The 12591-nt window shown below is 49.7% G+C and overlaps 1 protein-coding gene and 1 non-coding gene across 5 annotated transcripts in view; one reads left to right on the top strand and one right to left on the bottom strand.

Moving 5' to 3' along the window:
- The window catches only part of RGS12 (regulator of G protein signaling 12), a 132766-nt gene that overhangs the window by 5768 nt on the left and 114407 nt on the right, over positions 1-12591 (top strand). The gene's annotated exons all lie outside the window — the stretch shown is intronic.
- On the bottom strand, positions 4855-4964 carry LOC139082686 (U6 spliceosomal RNA). The gene has a single exon (XR_011538897.1). It is a non-coding gene; the product is annotated as a U6 spliceosomal RNA (small nuclear RNA).

The following is a 12591-nucleotide window of genomic DNA, read 5'->3' as shown; positions in this document are numbered from 1 at the left end:
ATATAAAAGTTTATAATTTTTCACCAAGTTTGGGAAAAATTTGGTCACTGTTTCTTCAAATATTTTTTCTGCCCCGTTTGTTGTCTTCTTATTTTGGGACTTGAATTACATTTATGGTTGATGTTTGATATTGTCCTACAGGGCGCTCAGGCTCTGTCCATTTTAAAAATAGTTTTTGTCATTTTTCGTATTAGATAATTTCTGTCTTCAAGTTACCTCATCCTTTCTTCTGTCTCCAGTGTACTATTAACTTCATTTGGTGAATTTTCAAATTTTAGTTACTGTAGTTTTTGTTTCTGGAATTTCCAGTTGCCTCTTTTTTAGAGTTCCCTTTCTCTACTGAGATATGTCATCTGTTTATTGTTACCATATTTTCCATTAAATCCTTGAACATACTCTATTAGCTGTCTTAAAGTTCTTATCTGCTAATTTCAACACCTGGCTTATCTCAGGATCAGTTTCTCTTGACTCCTTTGTCTCTTGACTGTGGGTCACACCTTCCTGTTTTTTTGAACATCTAGCAGTGTTTGACTGTACTGAACATTGTGGATGAGCCATTGTAGTGATTCTTTTTTTCTGAAGAGTGTTGGTCTTTGTTCTTGAAGTCAGTCTGTCTGGGCTCAGACTGCACACATCTCTGCTGTAGTCTCTGCTTGGTGTGCTCGGCCTACCAGCTGCCTCCTCTGCTCTTTGGAGTGTCCTTGTGCATGGACAGTTGAAGGGCTGGCCCAGGGCCTGGGCAGTTTATGAGCGGATCCCAGGGCTTCCCCTCTCCCCAGCCACCTTCTTTCTGAGACGCTGAGATGTCCCCCTCACTTTCCAGCCAGCCTTCTGTGCCCAGACTCCACTCTGACTGGAAGCTCAGGGGCCTGAGACTTTCCACCTGAGCTCCACGCATTTGTGTGGACACACATCTTAGTGTGCACCCCTCTTCTTTTAGGGGACAACTCCCCTCATTTCCTGCCTGCTTTTCATAGCTCTCCAGTGCCTTCAAATGCTCGGTTTTTATATTTTGTGCTTGGTTGGAACTTGATTTAGCAGCATGGGAGAGTGCGTGAGTTTTGCTGCTTCACTGAAGGCCTCCTGGCACTTTGCTTAGTAGCCAGGCATTGATCTTGGGGTTTACTTGTTTGTCGTCTAGAGAATCAAGTAGTTGGGGAATGAGCCACTCTAGCCTAGTAGAAAGCTTTTCCTTGACAAATCCTGGATAAAATAAAGCCCAGGGCTGGCTCTTCTAAGTGTTAGCCTGAACAGATGCCTTTTTTGGATATGTAAAGGAATTTGAAGAGCATGGCGGCAGTAGAGGTTGTGCCTTCTTCATCGTCTTCCTCTGCTGGGAGCCACTGAGGGATCAGGCCTGGGGGTTGTTCGTCTTTAAACTCCCCAGAGGTGGGTGATCCCTGGGCCTGGTACAAGTTTACTAGGCATAGGGCTCCACGTGCGGGCTGATAGGCAAAGATGCAGATGACTGCCTTTTGGTAGCTTTTGAGGAGGGTTCCCTGGGCCCCCCTCTGTGTCAGTTGCTGTGGCTGTTGTAACAAAGCGCCACAAGCTGGGTGGCTGAAAACAGCAGAAATTTGTTCTCTCCCAGTTCTGGAGGCCAGAGTCCAAGTCAAGGTATAGGTGGGGCTGGGCTCCTCCTGGAGGCTCTAGGGGTGACTCCTTCCTGCCTCTTCCAGCTCCTGGTGGCTGCCAGCAATCACGGGCTTGTGGCCGCATTGCTTTCATCTCTGCCTCTGTCTTCAGGTGGCCTTCTCCCGGTGTCTGACCTTCCCTCTTAGCAGGACCCTTGTGATTGCATTTAGGGCCCACCTGAATAATCCAGGATCATCTCCTCATCTGAAAATCCTTAGCTTAATTCTGTCTGCAAAGACTCTTTTTAAAAATAAGGTCGCATTTCCAGGTGTTGGGGATTAGGACCTGGTGTCTTTGGGGCCACTGTTCGGCCTACCACACCCTGCCTGGATGTGGGAGGTGAGGAGCCATGTGGGGTCATGAGGGGGGACGGGGCTCCCGCTCACAAGACCTCCTCTGGCCACCCTGCCTTTGTTACTTCCAAAAGGGGTCTGTCCCCAGCCACCCTGTGCACAGGAAGAGGACACCCAGGACTTTGTGCTTTTGCAGATTCTCTTATCTTCTTGAGAGTAACTGGAAAGACATGGAGAGCAGAAAGACTGCCTTCAGGCCCAGTGAAAAGACGAGACGGACAGTGCAGCACTCTGCTGCTGTTCCCCCCGAATCCTATAGGGAGTGACCAAGTTCGGATGTGGGTAGTGGAATCTCATGGAGGAGGCCTGACATTAGACCCATTTGTTGATGAGGCAAATTGTCCTCAGTCTTGCCAGGGCGTTTGGAGGTGCGGCGAGGACGCAGGCTAGGGCAGGGGATGGAATGAGGCCAGGGTCAGGCAGGGCAGCAGGACACAGGGCTTGGCCTGCCCCCTGCTATCCTTGGCCAGCCCCTGTCAGCTTCACCCAAGGAAGCTGGCTGTGAGGTGTTGGCTGTGAGGGATCAGGAGGGGTGGTGGGAGTGGAGGTGACATTCCAGGCGGGGATGACGGGAGACAGCCAGGCTCCAGCAAGGAGGGGCTCAGGGATACTGAGTCAGGGGCCCTGAGTACTACAGCATGGCCCTGCAGGCAATGTAACCTCGTCTGTCCCTTCTGGATTTGTCAGATAAAATGTGCTGTGCAATATTTGGGTCATATGTATACTAAACAGTTCTTCATCTTTTATCTGAAATTCAAATTTAACTGTATTTTTATTTGCTAAATCTGGCAACTCTATTTATAGTCCCCCTTTGCCCAGGTTTAAAAACCACAAACAAAAATAAATATCAAATTGAGATAAAAATGGGAAGTCAAATAATAATGGGGAGGGAAAATTGAGAAGGTTTAACCTACAGTATTTCAAGATTATTGAGCTAGAATTTGTTTCTGGAATCAGAAATAGCCCCGCGGTCCCATCAACCGTAGATCCTGAAAGGTTGTAGCTTCAGCTTGTCCTGTTTCCTTTCCCGAAGCTCCTGGGGCAAGCCGTGAGCTTGTGGGTCAGGGCTGCCCGCTGACTGCGGGGTAGGTTGGCACCTGCTCTTTGAGCCCCCTTGGGCTCCTTCCTGGTGGGGAGGGGCTAGGTGGGGCACGGTTCCTGGCCCTTGTCTGAGCTTCTGATTGCTGTGGTGCTTCCGCACAGTTAGGATTTCTGGAGTTCACAGCCTCTGTGCATCTTACCTTTGTGGCAGGTGGACCCTGAGCTGATGGTTCCTCCCAGCTTCTCATGCTGCCAGGCTCCACTTCCCTGCTCACAGACGGGGCTCTTCCTGCCCCTCACTACTTCCCCTCAGACCTGTCTCCTGTCCTGATGCCCACATGTGTACCGACATCTGTGTGTGTACCCACAGCCTGCACGTGTACTCAGTGTGTATAGCCACAGCCCGCGTGTGCATTCAGAGTATGTGTACCCAGAGCCTGTGTGTGTGCCCGCAGCGCTGTCTCAGACAAGGCTGTGTGGTGATGTCCCTAGGTGTGAGAAGTGAGGGGATCGTGAGTGAACAGCAGACACAGCCAGAGAGTGGGGCCCACTGGTCTATGAGGTAGTTGGGGGGTTGGTGAGGATTGGAGGAGTTGGGGGTTCTCAGAGAGAAGGTGGGGTCTGAGCTGAGCTAAGGAGCAGTGGAGGGAGGGGGAGAGGGTACTTCATGGGAGAGTAATTTCTCAAATGGAGTCAGGGCTGTGGGTGCCCTCCTGTGTGTCTGCCCACCTTCCGTGTGTGGTGGTATTGGCCTGTTGAGCTGTCTTGTCTCCCAGAGGCAGCTAGCCCTTGAAAGTCAGGGCCATCACCAGTCTCCTGTTTGTAATTGTCTACCTGGTGCTGCTGTGGAAGCCACTTGACAATTATTGAGTGAGTGAATGAATGAACAAATGGATGAGTGAACAGAGTTGTGGGGTAGTGAGGATGGATCTGCCTGAAGTGGATGTCGAGGTTTAGGCTGGGACCCGCTGAGGGAGGCTTTGGAGGGCAGGCTGGGGGCTTAAGGGGTGGATCCTGTGAGAAGCGGGGGAGCCTCGCATGTTTGAGCGGGGTGATGTGCTGGGAAAAGGAGTTGGCATTTGGAAGTGCAGCTGGATGCGCGATGTGAGCAGGAGGAGGACTGAGCTGAGCGCTGGACCTCTTGCCTACCCGGTGACAGTGACAGCAGGGTGCTGGCAGGCCCCGCAGCCAGGCTCTCCTCCTCACCCTGTCTTTTGCCCCCTATCTTTGCTGCGATCACCGCCGTCTCCCACCTGGATGTCTGGCTGCCTTCCTTCTGCCGAGCTGCTTCTTTCCTTAATTGAGACCTTAAATTCCTTTGTGTGTAGAAAGTGTTCTTAATGTGAATAAAAAGTTACTTCAAAATGCACCTACCTCTGTATCTTTGTTAAGCCTAGCACACTGGAGGGTATGTAAGTCCCCCTTTATCCGTGGGCGATATGTTCCGACCATCAGTGATGCCTGAAAACACAGATGGTATCGAACCCTATAGAGACTATGTTTTTTCCTATACGTACATACCTATGATAAAGTTTCATTTATAAGCTAGGCACCGTAAAAGGTTAACAACAATAACTAATAATGAAATAGAACGATTATAACAATACACTGTAATAGAAGTTGCTATAGATCCGAGCAACCTCGGCATATAATTTTTTTTTCTTACTAAGTAGAGCACTTGCACCTTTTCACTTGAAAGCAGCACTTCCTGCTTCCCTTTGGCGTGTCCGAATTGCAGCATCGCTGCTCTCCTGCTTTAGGGTCGTTAGTATTTTGTTAAAGTAATTTTATTGAGATCGTAGTGGTTTGTAACAAGGTGTAATTTAAAAATATGGAACACCACGAATTTGAATTTGCGTGTCATCCTTGCGCAGGGGCCTGCTAATCTTCTCTGTATCGTTCCAGTTTTAGTACATGTGCTGCCGAAGCGAGCGCTAGGGTCGTTGTTAAGCAAAACAAGGGTGACTTGAACACAAGCACTGAGTTACAGCGACAATGATCTGCTAACTGAGACGGCTACTAAGTGGCTAATGGGCGGGTAGCACGTACGGCGGGGATCTGCTGGACGAGGGGATGGTTCACGTCCTGGAGGGGCCGGCACAGGATTTCATCATGCTACTCAGAACCATGCACGATTGAAAACTTAGGAATTGCTTCTTTCTGGAACTTTTCATCTAACATTTTTGTGCCAGAGTTGACTGGGTAACTGAAATTGCAGAGGGGGTTGACTGTAACGCAGAGTGGCAGGAGAGAGCCCCTGGCTCAGGCCGGTGACTGGGCCCGGGGTCTGGTTGGGAGACGGTTTTCTGGAATGGGTGCCTGATTTACAACATAGGTGTCTGTTGAGTTCTGGGGCTGAAGGTGGTCTGTGTCCTCGGAGCACTGTGTGAACCCAGCTAATATTAAATAATGTGCTTTTCTAATTGTCGGTCTACATTTTCCCTTCTTTCACATGAGAGGGCTTTTGCACGTTTCTCTTCATTGGTTATCCTATGGATTTTGCTTAATGTAAACTTTGCATTATGATGGATTAGAATCACTCAGAAAGATGCAATATATTAATATTTTTGAACTAGTAAAATGAACTTTTGTAATTTAAAATAATATCTTTTCTGCTAAATCTAGATTTTCTTCTGCGTGCATTAAAAAAAGGGAAAGTACTAGGTTAGGGATGCTGCTTAGTGTCAGGCCTTCTCCAGTAGGCAGGGACTCTGGGAACGAGCGATAAAAAATGTTCTGGCAGCTGCGCAGGTATCCTGTTCCCCTAGGCCCTTCTGTGCTGAGGGCTGTGGGTGCTCATGGGGGTCCACAGGTCTCCCTTCCTTTGGGACAGCCCCTCTCCCCGCTCCGCAGCCTGAGCTGTCCATGGGGGCGGGAGAGGCCTAGGGGAGCTAGTGCGTCTGTCCTCCGGGGGCCTGGCGCCTCCCTGCCCGAGTGTGATAGCTTAGTGCTGCAAAAATGCATTTGTGATGTGTTCTCTTGAAGGAAGAGGGAGCCAGATGAGTTTAAAGCTAGGGTTTTAAACTTTATGTGCTGAATATGACATTAGCATAACTGTTATTTCCTCAACTTTATATTATTTTTGGAATTCTGTTTCCTTTTAACATTATTAGACTGTGAGTAATAATTGTGTATACATTCTTCTGATGTGTTGACACAAATGAAACGTTCTTAAAGTTATCCGTGTTTAATTTCTTCTCTCCCTTTCTTATTTCTCTCTCCTCTTTCCTGATTATTTATATTTGCTATATTTCCTAATTCCAAGAGCTGCTTTAGTGTTCGAGTCAATTCTTGTCTCCATTCCTAATTGTCGTGTAGCTGCTTAGCAATGAACTGGCTCTTCCTGACGGAGACTGACTGGAAAGGCAGAAGGGAGCGTGCTCCTGGGGACCAGAACTGAGACATCGGATACATGTCCCTGCGGCCTGGCCTCTTGGTTTCTGTGGGCTTGAGGTGTTAAACCTCAAGGACTGACATTTGAAAATACTCACGCAAAACTCTGCATAGTAACAAAACGCTGGCTGGGGACAGTTTATGTACTGTGCTCGTCTGTTTAGCTTAGTGTAAGTTATTCAACAATCGTGCATACTAATAATTTTGGTAGCTGCTGTTCTGCTTCCTAAGCTTAGATTAATGTTCAAATATGGGAGTTGAAGCTACCGAGGAATTGAGAGACTCTGAAAACCTGGTAAATAATTTTTGTTAGCAGAAAGGCTTCAAGGGGGGTCAGTTTCTACACAGGCGTTTGCTCACATGCTAATAGTGAAAAGGGAGCAGGCGGGGTGAGGTGAGGAGCCCAGACTGAGGTCCGTCAGCCCTGGCTTTGAGTCCTAACCTGTCTTTGGTCGTGCTCGTGGGCGAGGTGCTGGGCCTTGCCTTCCTCGGTTGTGAAGGGGAATTGTTCTCTTCAGCTTGTGAGGTCAAGCTGGACTAGGTAGTCGTCCAATGGTAGTCATTTTTCTTAGCCAGTTTTTTCTATTCTGTAGTCAGTTTATCTCTGGTGTATGCAGGATGATTTCCTTAATCACCTCATCACAGATTAAATTGAGGGAACACTTAAAAAAATGCTTAATCATGCATTGCTGCCTAGAAATAAATACAGTGCTGTTTTGTATGTGTTGATAGCACCAGTGGTAACACATCAAATGATAACATTTATATTCGCATTATGTGGTACATTAGTTATCTCCTATTGTGTAACAGCCTGCTCCCTAAATGCAGCAGCTCCCTTCTAAGAGTGGGTGTTATCTCCCAGTCTCTGCGGTCAGGAATTGGGGTGAGGCTTAGCTGGGCCTCTGTCCAGGGTCTCACATGAGGTTGTGATCAAGATATCAGCCAGGGCTGCAGTGGGTGGGGATCCGCTTCCTCACGTGGTGGTTGGTGGCCTCAGAAGATCGGCTTCCAAGGTCACTAATGTGGCTGTTGGCAGGCCTCCTGACCTTGCTGGCTGTTGGCCAGAGACATCGTTCCTTGCCATGTGGACTGTTTCTTAGGGCAGCTCACAGCCTGGCAGCTGACTTCCCTCAGAGCGAGTGAGGCAGAGGGTGAGCAAGATGAAAGCCAGAGTGTTTTTGTAACCTATCTTGGAAGTGACATCTCATCACTTTTGCCATCTTCTCTTTGTTAGAAGTAAGGCAGTAGGTCCAGGCCACACCCAAGGGGAGGGAACTGCCACAGGCGGCTGACTAGAAGGCAAGATCACTGGGGCCCTCGTAGAAGCTGCCTATCACCGTCCAGCCCCTGGCCCCCGTGATCCATGTCCCTCCCACATACCAAGCACACTCCCCCCAAGTTCCTGCCATGACAGCATCAGCATCAAAGTCCAGAATCCCATCATGTAAATCAGCTCCAGGTGTGGATGAGGCTCCGCGTTGAAGCTCCTTGAGTATAGCTCCTGGAGTGCACTTCTTCTCCATCTGTAGATCGGAATTAAAGAGACCCGCTGTCAGCTCCTCCACCTCCACCAAAAATGCCATGTTGGGACAGACATAGGATATCCACTGTAGACACTCCTGCCCCAAATGAGGGAAAATGGGAGGCATAAAGGAGTCACAGGTGTATAGCAGTTCTGAAATCTAGCCTGTCCGATGTTGGAAGTTCCTTGGTTAGGTCTCGAGATTGAGGGTAGTGGTCCTCTCTCCGCCTCCTGGGCTCCTGATTCCTCTCTCTGAGTCATCTTTTGCTTTTCATCGAAGATAGCCTGTGTTTGCAGTTGAGTCGTTTTCTCAGCCTGCTTCCTGCCAGTAGAATTTTTGGGATTCAGTGCCTAGTTTTCAGTTTGCACTGCCTCTCACCCTTTCAGTGCAAGCTGGCAGTATTTCTACTGATATGGTTTTCTTGAAAACTTCATGGGCCTTCTGTGAATCTCATTGGTGTTCACTCCATCAGACAAAAACCATCCCTCAAATCTCTTTGAGATAAGCCCTTCTCTACTACCTTGGGCTCCTGCAGGGCGAGGGACAGTGCCTGGAAGCTTCTAGAGGCCCAGTTGTTCAAAGAGAAGGTCTGTGAGCCTCACCCTTAGTCTCTTTAAGGGCCTCTGTCTATCTCTTATACCTTTACTCTCACACAGCGGTTTTTACTTGACTTCACATGTACTAGGACTTGGCACAGAAATGGAAGGTAAGGTGAGGAGTTGGCTTCTGGGCACATTTAGGGCCCATGTGGGTGGTGGATTCCTCGGAGGAGAGTTAGGTGGCAGGAGGTGAGACGATGATGACAAGAGTTGAGCGGAGATACGGAGAGGAGGAGAAAGATGCAGGTGAGCTTTCCCACGGCGAACAGCTCAACCGCACTGTTCCAGGTGGGGAATCCAAGTAGGGTGATGAGGGGTAACTTCGGAGGCTGCACTTGTGGAATGTCAGTGCCTCCCCTCTCCTATGTCATTTGGATTCATTTAGTATAATTGGATTTTAATTTGGGGGCTTTCCATACACTCATCAATCAGTTACTAGCCTTGTCCGAAAACTCTTGGTCATTGTTTCCTCCCTTAATATAAACAGTATCAGTCCGCTCTGGCACTTGAACCTCAGGACCGCCCCTCAGGGTACACATTGCATACCTGGAAGATGACCTGAGCAGGGAGCAGTGCGTGGTCCTGCCCACCTGACCCCAGCCCACCATGGCACTCTGCTTCTGTCGGGGTTGGGATGTTTCTAGGGGACTCTGGTGGGTGGGAACTCGGCGTCTCTTGCCTGATTATCTGGGCAGTTAGGCTGACAGCCCCCCTTGGAGGAGTTGGATTGGGTTAACGGGGGTTAAGGGGTTAAGGGGTGATGGGGTTTGGGAACAGGAAATGAGAGTGGGATTGTAGCTTCACTTTAGGGAACTCAGAAACTTGCCAGCGTGGATTTTCTCCGTTTTCTGCGGATGTTTGATTTCCTTTCATCCCTTCACTCTCTGTTCTGCATTGGTGCTGATCCAGATTGTGGTTAACTGTCATGGACAGGGGCGAGTCCCTTTGCTCATCCCAACCATCAAATTGAGGTTGTGTGATGATAGTCGTGCTCTGGGAGGATGTGTCTCACCTTCCACTGCAGCCCTGAGGTTTGACTTGCTGTTCTGCTCCTAGGGCTGGAGTTTGCTGATGCGTCACGCTCTCGCCAATCTCCATTATGGCTCAGACGGTCTCCTGGACGGGAGCTGTGCATGGTGGGGACAGACCCACAGCAGCAGTGGGTGCACGCTGCAGGACGCCAGTCTCCACTGTTTTGTCCCTTCTGAGCTGGTGGTGAGGCAGGATTAAAGTGGGTCTGGAAAGAGAAGGCCACCTTTATTTTTGTACCACTAGGAAATGATGGGTATTTCTTTTATGGTTATGATGGCCTACATATAAAAATTCATTACAGGGCTGGCCCCGTGGCCAAGTGGTTAAGTTCGCGTGCTCTGCTTCTTCAGCCTGTGGTTTGCTGGTTCTGATCCTGGGTGCAGACCTACACACCGCTCATCAAGCCATGCTGTGGTGGCATCCCACATAGAAGAACCAGAAGAACCTACAACTAAGATATATAACTATGTACTGGGGCTTTGGGGAGGAAAAAAACGCAACTCATTACCATCTTCAGTTACCTTTTATTTTTCTCTTGTTACAAAAGTTATATCTATTCTTTCTCAAAAATTTAGATACTATAGACAAAAATAATTAAATTCTAACACTTAGAGAAAGCTAAGGCTATTTCAATCCCATTTATTTGCTCAGCAGGTACTCACTGAACACTTTCTCATGCTCCTGGGGCACATAGACGCAGACATGGAAAACTTGCTCCCTACCTCCACGTCTTGCACGGGTCACGGAGGGAAGCAAGCGGACGCCATCTGGGCTTATGATGGGCCCTGTGGAGAGTTGGTGGTTCCTAGATGTTCCACAGGGGAGGGTACAGGTGAGGTTGGTGTAGGTGACAAGGAGCGTGAGCCAGCATGTGCTTGCCCTCTGGGAATTGCATGGGGTCTTACGGTGTCTGCCAGGCCCTGTGGCTCCTCAGATGGGTGGAGGAGTATCAGCAGGGATGATGGGAACAGCTGAAGCGGAAGGTGAGCCTCTGCTGGCTCCTCTGTGGTCTTATCTCATCCTCACAACCTTAGGAAAGAGACTCTATGTTCTCTGCTGTACACACGACCAAGGTCATCACATGACCAAGGTCACATGAGTGCAGGGCTGGGCCTCTGGCATCCAGCTCCTCGGTCCCTGGGCCCTACCTGAAACAGTCTTCTGGACTCTGTCTCAGCTGTTGCTGCACAGACAGAAGATAGGCTCCCCCAGGACGGGCTCCCCAGGACAGGCTCCCCCAGGGTGGGCCCCTCTGAAGTGGGCTCCCTTAGGATGGGCTCTCCAGGACAGCCTCCACCAGGATGGGCTCCCCAAGATTGATTCCCCTTGGATGGACCCCATTGTCTCTGTTGTTTCCTCTTCCTAGACAAGGTGCCTGTATAGAGAAGGCACTCCTAAGTGTTTGTAGAATGGACGGGAACAAACTGCAGCTTGCTCCTTTGTATTAGCAGAGCTGTTTTAGTGCCTCTCGTATATAGGGTAGGGGTGTTAAATTTTACACTCAGAAGGTACTGCCTGGCCAGCAGTCCTTTGTTTTGTTTTATTTTTTGGTGAGGAAGATTAGCTCTGAGCTAACATCCATTGTCAATCTTCCTCTTTTTTTGCTTGAGGAAGATTCGCCCTGAGCTAACATCTGTGCCAGTCTTCCTCTATTTTGTATCTGGGTTGCCGCTGCAGCGTGGCTTGATGAGCGGTGTAGGTCCGCAACTGGGATCTGAACCTGTGAACCTGGGCCTTCAAAATGGAGCACCTGGACTTAACCACTAAGCCGTGGGGCCGGCCCCTGGCCAGCTGTCCTTTTAAAAGGGCACTTCCTTCTTAGTTCCCAAAGTCCAAGCAGTCTTCCAGGGCAAGCACGGGGCATCTTCCTTGCCTAGTGTTTGGGCTCCAGCCCACCTGGCTGGGATGCTTGGGGGCCTGGGCAGAGGAGATGCCAGGGGCTTGTTTACGCATTGTTGGTGTTTATCAGGTTCTTCTAGTCCAGGATCAGATATTGGAGGGTTGTTCTGGGAACACTGCCCACAGCGCACCTGTCTGTCTAGCTCGTTGACAGCTTAGTCTGTGCCTCTACTGACTACATGGCGGCCCGGGCTGAGCTTCTCCCCAGGCAGCCCTGCACTGGGCTAGAGCTTGCATCATGGGTGAATAAAAAGACACACAAGCTGAGGAGGCAAACAAATGATATTGGTAGGAGACTGTGCCCCGGCTAAGGGATGTCCAGTTCATCCTGACAGTGGTCACAGCGGGACAGATTCAGACACACAGCGCCTGGTTTCTGCGCCTCCCTTGCTCTAGGTTGCCCATCACCCTGAAATGGCGACACTGGACGTGCTACTTTTTCTGGCCACACTCACCTTCTAGAGCTGCCACAGGTTTCAAGTCCTGGGGATGGGATTAGCAACGTGGCTTACTCACACAGGTACTCGGGGTGCTGGCTGCATCTGGGGAGCTTGGCCAGTCTGCAGGCACACTGTGGGCACGGCCTGTGTAATGCAGCGGGAACACCCAGCCCAGGCCTTTGCCTGCCTGCTGCCTTCTCGCCGCTCCTCAGCAAGCAGGTGAGAAGCCACAGAACCTCGAGGGCTGGGCTGTGCTCTCCTCGGATGCCTGCTGGCAGATTCTGTTCCTCTTTGTGCGATCTGTCTTTTCTCTCTCAGTGTTTGATGGGACTTTTTTTTTTACTTACTCTGCTCAGCACTTGGTGGGCCCTTTGAAATTAAAGATTCTTGTCTTTCTGTAGCTCTGGGAGATGATCCATTAATTTTTGGACCAACTAGCTAATCAGGCCAGGATCTCCCATGTGCTCATCTCCTGCCCGCACCTCTCCTGTGAGCTTAGGGAGACCTCAAACTCGACAGTCAAAACAAACTCCCTTCCCCAAAGCTGCCTCAGTGACCAGCTGCCGTCTCCCCAGAAGCACAGGTGGAGGCAGACCCAGAGAGGGGGCTCCCAGAGACTCTCTCGAAATGTTATCAGGACACACGGAGGTTCAAAAAGATGAGGTCTCAAGAAAAG

Source organism: Equus przewalskii, chromosome 3 (assembly GCF_037783145.1).
Source record: "Equus przewalskii isolate Varuska chromosome 3, EquPr2, whole genome shotgun sequence".
Taxonomy (NCBI): domain Eukaryota; kingdom Metazoa; phylum Chordata; class Mammalia; order Perissodactyla; family Equidae; genus Equus; species Equus przewalskii.
The sequence above is the reverse complement of the archived record's forward strand: the minus strand, read 5'-3'. Positions and strand labels throughout refer to the sequence as shown.